Raw genomic sequence first — 9,260 nt, forward strand, 5'->3', positions numbered from 1 at the left:
ATCCCAAGGGGACCATCATAAGGGAACTCCTCCCATGGAGCTTTTTCAGAAGCAGAGCTACTGTCACTCCTAATGGGAAATTCCAGCCCTTGAGAAATGGTTGAGATTTTTCTCCTTTCCTTGCAGAAATTCAGAGAAATTAGGCAGCTAGTTTCTCTCCCCTCACTTATTCTCACAGAAGACAAAGAATTTCAAAATACCATTTCTGTTCAGCTCAAGATTATTTATTGATTCAATTTCTATTGTGCCCTTCTAGTCAACGGATTACTCATGGCCTACAGAATAAAAGTTTAAAAATTTAAACTAAAGCTAAGGTGAACAGACAATTAAAAGCTTCATGAAAATGATGTTTCTTGACTGTTCTAAAAGCAGAGGCAAAACAGAAAAGTGATGCAGTGGAAAGTAGCATTGCAGCTTGGAAGTGATCTCTTCCCATGGCCCAGATATATAAGCCTCTGAGGTTGGAGGCATCTTCAGAAGGGTTTTTCATTTGTGCTATGCCTAGTAAGATTTGGTGAGATCTCTCTTCAGAAGTCATCTTTTTTTCATCACTGGTCTCATTGAGATCATGATATAAATTCAGTTTGTGCATGCATACCTTTAAAATGAGCATGGTTAAATTACTGAAGGGAGCAATGCTGACTCCAATGCAGTCTCTATTCACATCACATTATGTAATGTGCAATATTTTCTCAAGATACATAATACATCTATGGCTATTTCTAAATTCTGAACATCTTTTGGGTTGTACCATGCATTTTACATACTTATTAAAGGAAGCCCAAACTGTGAGCATATTAAATATCTGCAAGAACAGATTTCCCCATGTAAGTTACTTAGAGGAATACAAAGTCTTCCACTGTACATGCATTTCAAAAGAAAGGAAATGACAACCAATCCAAAGATAATGTTGATACAATGATAATACAATATGAAGACCGAGCAGGTCAGGCTGTGTTAATTTTGTAATTTTCTTGCAGTATGTTTTTTTATTAAGTCTATTTTCCTAACACAAAGGGACATGGGTTATTAATATTGCAGAGAGAGTTATGTGATTCATGCTTTATTTCCCACTGTAACTGGGATTTTAATGCTAAAGACAGAGCAAGAATTTTAAACAGCATATTCCAGATGTCTTCTCAATAGACCTTTACTATCCAAAGATGCATTATGCATTTAGAGTTTACTACCTGGAGAGACATGAATTAATACAGGGACTGCACATGTCCAGAGTCTCTGTCAAACTCAGTTGAGGAAAATCAGTTCACATCACAGCTGGCCCTGAATCCATCACATGTTTTGGTTTTTGGCAGGGTGTCACCATAGGCGTCGTAAATCATCTAGGTGCACTCTACAGTGTGCACTCTGTGGATTTATGCACCTGTACCAAACATTTCATTACACTTCTTGGCCAGTTTGGGTGGATTGCATTTCATGGTTATATTCAGGTTTCAAAGAAAACACAAAAACATACATTTCCAAGGACCAACAATTCAGTCCTAAGAATATTTTCTCAGATGAAATTCTACAAGGAATGGTCATATACAGAAAGCCATAGTCCTAGAGCCCAAGTCACAAAGATGACTTGTTCTCTATTGTCACAAACTGTAAGATATAAAACAATGTTCTTCACATTACAGAAAAGCAGATCTTAGTTGAATTTTAGGAATACTTCCTCACCCATTATCAGAGAGGGAGGGAGGAAGAAGAGACAGGAATTAATTACTGAAGAATGTGATCATCTCTTTTCCCTGGAGGTATTCAAGTACAGTCTGGACAACCACCCACTAACAATATTTTAATTTGGCTTCCTGCACTAAATGATGGTGGTAATGGATGGGCAAGGGTCAGATGCAAAGTTTCTTTTCAATTTTATGATTATTTGAAGATATGTTTACTGGCAGAAAATTGCCCATAATTTAATGGGACATTCCAGCAAAGGAAGAACTTTAAATCAAAATCCCAAATGTGTTAATTCAGTGCTGAGTCATATTGAGTATAATGGAGCATCTAAGTACGTCTGCCCCATTTCTCCAGTTCTTCCTTGATGACATTTGCCACCAACTCAATATGTTTAAGGTTAGAATATAAGCAAACTAGTATGACCCAATAGAATACTATAGTACTACCCACAGTCCAATAACCAAAATTTGGTATTTAAATTTGTCTCTTCACAAATAGAAATGATGTTATATTCTTTTTCAATTTTATTTCTGAGTTTCTACAGAATAATGTTCATTTTCTTACAATAAACATTTAGTTTATAGTCTATTCCTTTGGAAGGGACGCGGTGGCTCAGTGGGTTAGGACGCTGAGCTTGTCGATCAGAAGGTCGGCAGTTTGGCGGGTCGAATCCCGAGTGCCGCGTAACAGAGTGAGTGCCTGTTACTCGTCCCAGCTTCTGCCAACCTAGCAGTTCGAAAGCACATAAAAATGCAAGTAGAAAAATAGGAACCACTATGGTGGGAAGGTAACAGCGTTCCGTGCGCCTTTGGCGTCTAGTCATGCCGGCCACATGACCACGGAGACGTCCTCGGACAAGCGCTGGCTCTTCGGCTTTGAAACGGAGATGAGCACCGGCCCCTAGAGTCGGAATCGACTAGCATGCATGTGTGGGGGAACCTTTACCTTTACCTTTACCTATTCCTTTGGACCATCAGAAAAAAAATGTTTATTCTATGTTCTGCATGGCAGTCCAATTAATCTATGGCTTAGAACAATATGGAAGAGGTGGAGACAAAAAGAACAGCAACATATTAGACTAGGTGATTTTTTGAGCATTACAATTCTTGGATTCTATTATTATTTGCATATTAATGAATATGTGAAAGGAGAGTATATCCCTTTAGCTATACATACAACATCTGTGTATTCAACTGAATGTGTGGAAATGATAGTCAGGCATACATCTGGCTGTATATGTTCCTGGAATTTCTGAGCTAAGTGAGATAAAGAAATTCGATTTGTGAACAGCATGGAATGTTTTATTGGGCCAGTTGAATCCATGAATACTTCAGATGTGGCAAGAATGAGATGTGGCTTATTTAGTTTAGCAGTTTTTTCCTTTCTTCTCCTTCTGGTTTACAATGGTGATGTCAGATTAAAAGTCTAGCAACCTGCAATCAAGGGGCCTTATGGATGAACATCCTAACTAGAATGGCATATGATGGAGATAACAGGACAGTGAATGAACTTGGAATGAATATGTGGATATATTGGGAAGATTAGATAGATACTACTTTCGATATTAGGGACGTGGTGGCTCAGTGGGTTAGGATGCTGAGCTTGTTGATCAGAAGGTCGGCAGTTTGGTGCGTCGAATCCCGAGTGCCGCGTAACAGAGTGAGCACCTGTTACTCATCCCAGCTTCTGCCAACCTAGCAGTTCGAAAGCACGAAAAAATGCAAGTAGAAAAATAGGGACCACTCTGGTGGGAAGGTAACAGTGTTCCGTGCGCCTTTGGCGTCTAGTCATGCCGGCCACATGACCATGGAGATGTCCTTGGACAAGTGCTGGCTCTTCAGCTTTGAAACGGAGATGAGCACCGGCCCCTAGAGTCAGAAACGACTAGCACGCATGTGCGGGGGAACCTTTACCTTTACTTTTTTACTTTCGATATTATTCTAATTATGATAAATAACTTGTAATGATGATGTAATGAGCTGATAAGATGAATAAAAATAGATCTTCTTCTTCTCCTTCCTTCCTTCCTTCCTTCCTTCCTTCCTTCCTTCCTTCCTTCCTTCCTTCCTTCCTTCCTTCCTTCTTTCCTTCCTTCCTTCCTTCCTTCCTTCTTCTTAAAAAATATTATTTACCCTTTCCTAAAATGGTGCTTATTCACAAAGATGATTTACAGCTTCCTAAAGGCACTAATTCTACAGTTTCTCATTACCTAGTTGCACTTTGGTTCCTTTACCCACTGAATTCACTGGAAAAGGAAACCTTTGCAGACAAAAGTGCAAAAGAAATTCAGCAACCTTGAAGGCATTCTTCCAGCTGCCCGCTTTTATCAGCCTGCAAGATGATTTGACCACTGTGTTCAAACACCAAAATGTTTGAAGTGACATGCTTTTGTATGATTATTGGATGCATGCCAAAGCCTCATGCCCAATTTTTTCGTCACTGAAAACCACTGACTTCTCTGAACTTCGCCATGTTTAACTGAATGCAATAATACTATTGAGCAGTGGCCAGATCTGTTAACTGATGCAATGGAATTAAAACAATAACTTTGCAGGAAAACCCCATCAGTTTGGGAACATGACCAAAACGAGCATTTTTGCAGCACAAATATTTGGCACATTGAGTTGTTTCTAATTGTCAATTGTCTCCATAAAAACTGCAATGGAAAAATTAAAAATTTGTAATTACCAGAGAACAGGGAGAAGGTGCCAAGATCTCCATGAATGGCTTTTTATCTCATTCCCTTAGTGAAAACAGTTAACTAGGCACTGGTGAGCCATTCGGTAACTGTGCAACAAAAAGCTTGCATCCGTGCCAAGTGTGGCATGCCAGATGTGTGAATACATTCTGGAGAGCTGTATCAGCAGCTCCAACCAAAAGCCATAGCCATTAATCTAGAGACCTCGGGGAGTTGGGGAGAGTGCTGTAAAACCCAGGCCCTGCCAAGACTACATCAGATAAAGCCATCAATGCATTATAAAAAAAGACACAAAACCTATTTCATGGGCTGCACTGATCAAGCAATTACTATCATTGACTACATTAAGCAAAGAAACAGTGGGGTGCCCTATAAAATTGACTGCCAACTTGAATAATCAATAGGCTTCATGTAGAGTAAATTAAATAACTGAAAAACTATTTGGAAAAGCCTAAGTTAAAAAGCCAATCAGTAATCCCTCATCCATGGAAAAACAGTTCTACATCCAAGAGATACTTTTGCTTGCTTTCATTCTTGTCACTGGAAAAATATAGTTATGATAAGATAGGAAAACAAAAGACAGAATACACTGCCATTACCCACTCCCTAAACCATTTCAGCATCATCTTCTTCATCACTGTTATTGGCTTAATTGAGCATTGAGAATGCGGTGGTTTGCTGCAGTGTGAATGTCTGAATTATCAGTTTCACTTAATTAGTTGCTGTTTATGCCTTTGAAAAAAATCAGTCATTTAAAGACACACTGTCCATCATTCTGCAGCTCCAAAGCTGAAATATCAAACATAGCTAAGAAGCAGAATCTTGTAAGTTGCTGGCAAACTAATTCAATTTGTAGCAGAAAGGTATCACACAAGATATCTCTGAATCACTTGCAAATCTTTTTCACTTCATTTAAAATTTATGACACTACCTTAATTCTTTGTCTTAGCCAGAATTGGGAACATATGATCTTTCAAACATTGCCATTACAATTTTCAGCAACTCCAATTAACAAAGATGGCCAAAGATGGGGGATGCTAAGATTGTAGAACAGCCACCTACAAGGTTGGTCACCATTGAGCTACACCTGATGTAAGCTGCTATTGTCTACTACAACTGGCAACAAGCCCACAAGTTATCAGAAAATGATCTGTTCTCCTGAAGTATTTAAAAGGAATTGGAGATGCAAAGGATTAGACCTTCAATATGCTAAGCCCCCTGAGCAGTGGTCCCACTTAGAAGCAATTTACAAATGCCAATTGTCATTTGAGAATGTGAATTGAGTAGATTTGTGCAGAATGCAGTATGTAATTAAGCTGTTCCACAATTGTTTCACATTATGTCTGGCACATAACCGAATCTATGGCATGCTTTATAGAAGTAGGTAGAACAAAGGTTTTGAAATGTGACCTGTGAATGATAATATCCATAATTATAATATGTCCAGATTCTCTCAACTCACATTTAGACTAGCTGCAAAAGTCTATCTGAAATGAACTCAAGTTTTTGCTAAAGCAAGAAGAGAAATATATCAATCTATGGCTGAACCAAAACATCATTATGTAAAAACCTCTTTATGACAGTTTTCTATGAAACTGTATAATAGAGTACAATGTCAGTATACGTAGGGAGGAGTCCATTGGAAAAGAAGAATTTCAGTTGTTTGTTAACATAGAAGGTTTTCTGGATTCGGTGTGTGTGATGGTGGTAGAGGTTAGACAATAATCCTTTCAAGGAGGATGGTGATTTTCTTCCAACTTCTTGTTTTTCCTCTATCTCTGAATCAGAATAGAAGGAAAATTGAGACTCTTATGGCAGATTTGAAGGAACTTTCCAACTCGTCCTATATTTAGGATTATATTTACTTGCTTTATGGATTGTAAATTTCCTTTTGAATATTGACTGCATCTTAGCAATATGGGAAGCCATTGTCCAATACAGGGCAACTTTATCTCACTGTCTTTAATAGGGCATTATATAAATACATACTATTCACATTAGGTGAGCAATGTGCTGGACAAAAAAATAAAATGGAACAAGTTTCTGGGAAAATGTGTTCTTTGCATAAAAAGAAATTTAAGAAAATCAGCAATCCAAGAAGATTTTATTCTCTTTTAGGATTGCCAGCTGGCAAACATGCTCACCTAACAGGCTGGATCCAGCCTAGTATTATAAAACTTGCATCCTGTTTTTCTTCAAGAAGCACATAATGGCATATGTGGGGTTGTTCCAGTTGGCTTCATGGCAAAACCAAGATAGAAATTCAGATCTTGGTAGAGCAAGTTTGAAACGCTATGAACCACAGTTGATGCCTTCTTCCATAAAAAATCTTACTGAACTCCAGAAGAAACTCTAAATAATATTGTCTAGTGAAACATGAGCAGACAGCCTTTTTGAACATATCATTCCTCCAGTCAACAAATACTTAGAAATTTATAAAAACAGATAAAAGAATTTTTTTGTTTATTAATTTGAGATGGTATTAAAATCTATACTCATCTCTTGGACTATGAATATTATTTAAAGCAAATAATACATTGAGGGACATTCTAAGCTGCATCAGGTATAAATTCAGTACACCAGCAATACGGGCAATTATATAAGTATGCAATATTAACCATAAACCAGTTGTCAATAAACATCAAGCTATAATAAAATTCTGTTAAAAAATAAATGAAGGACAAACAGCTTAGAATTCATGTACATTGTGAGCAGATACAGAACAAGGGAACATGAAAGAAGAAATATAATGAGCTAAAAATTATTATGCATTTCAATAACATTTTCCAACCTGTCTGCTGATTAGATGCTAATGCCTCTCATAAAAGCAAATGAGAGTAAAAACCAAGGCAGAGCACTTGATAACATTTTCTTCAAACTTACTGTATTTTCTACTTACTAGATTCTGAACTCATGCATCTCAATTGTTGAGAGTCTGGATTTAAAAGTCCATCAAATGCATTACTCATAATTTCCACATTTGCTTCTTCCTCGGCAATTCAAGATGATGAAAACTCTCAGAACTGTCTTTCTGCATTTGATTAGCAGAAAATTTAAGGATCCTGGCTTCAAATTGCACAATAGCAGTTGTATGGAAATACTTCATGAATACTTTTTCTAATGAAAGAAATCATATGACTGACTATTGAAAGCTAAAATTATTATCAAAAGTTCCTGTTTATGGAAACAAACAAACAATATATCAAATCACACATTAAAAAATAAATTTTACTAAAAATATATTTCTATTTGCACAAGGTTCAAAAAAAGCAAGACTTTTAAACATGAAAATACTATTAACAATGACTTCAGATATACTGAATGATGATTAGTCAATAACTCATTCAAAGAAGGTATCTGTAATTAGATAAGGAAAGAACACCGAATGGTCTTATAGAAGCTTCCTAGATAACAGAACATGCAATTATAAATGACTCACTAGTTTTGGAAATTCTAAAACCAAATAACTAATATGATATTCTATGCTAATGTGACAATGTCATCGTACTTTTTAAGGATCATTGATATTAATACATTTACAAAACTAGTGAACTTAAAACTTCAGAAAAGCTGGGATTCTCTCCACCCTAGTAACATATGCCGCTTCAGAAGCTATTACTGAAGCCTACATAATCTTTGCTCTATAATTATCTATTTCAATCCTAATTTTACACCTTTAATATTAAATTAATTTCAGTTGCCAGGTTATATGTCTGATCCCAGAAATCACTCCACTGCATCTTGGACTTTAATGGATTTTAATAAGAAGTTAGCATAATCGCTAAATTATATCAACAATAATACAATGATCTTGGTTATTCTACCATAGCCATTTACTAAACATTGTATTATTGCAAAGCAGAATTTATTTATTTATTTATTTATTTATTATTGGGACTTATATGCCGCCCTATCTCCCGAAGGACTCAGGGTGGCTAACAACAATAATGTACAATAAATAAGAAGTTAAAATAAAAAAATAAAATTAAAGGCCCCTGTAGAATAAATAAAAATTAAAATTAAAATAAATTAAAAATTACAGTTAAAAATTAAAAACATAATTAAAATCCCTGTCAGTCCAGGTCAGCCAGGTGGAAAAGGAGTGTTTTGAGGCCGCGGCGAAAGGACTGGAGATCTGGGGCCATCCGAAGCTCAGAGGGAAGCTGGTTCCATAGGGCTGGCGCTCCCACAGAGAAGGCAACTTATGATGGCCAGTGGATTCAAGCAATGGATGTCATAAATTCATCACAAAGTTGTCATCATTCCTACCAGTATTTGCATATTTGATTTAGTTTATTTTTGCTATTGTCTTTCTGAAAGCTTGATGCACAGTATTTCTTTTGTTTCCCATTAGAGATTATCAGGAAATTAACTCTGCTGTTCAGGATTTTGTACAGTGTTAATATAAATGTTAATATTAAAAAGTTAATATAACAGTACTAATATAACTTTATACATTCACACTATTAATTATATGTTGATATTAAAATATTAATAGAGCAGTACTAAAATACCTTTAAATTTTAGTTTAAAAATAAAAATATTTTAAAGGTCTGAAACATAACTTATGAACAAAACAATTCACCCTCACCAGATTGTTTCTTCTTGCTTCTTTATATTAAATAGTTAAATCCAGTGTTGTTAGATGATACATATCAGCAATCCATTCTTGAAATATATCATTTCAATGTTTCCTAATAATTCTTTTGATACCATCACATGCATAAAAATTCTGCCATCCTTGATATCATCAATTTCGCATTTAAATTCCAAGCACTATAAACTACACTTAGTTCACAAGATGTAGTTTGCCGAGTGCAGTCCTGCAGAGGAACTGTATTTTATCATCTTAAGCTGATTTCTAGCTCCTTATGTATTG

The sequence above is a fragment of the Vipera berus genome, assembly GCF_964194415.1.
Source record: "Vipera berus genome assembly, chromosome: 3".
Taxonomy (NCBI): Eukaryota; Metazoa; Chordata; class Lepidosauria; order Squamata; family Viperidae; genus Vipera; species Vipera berus.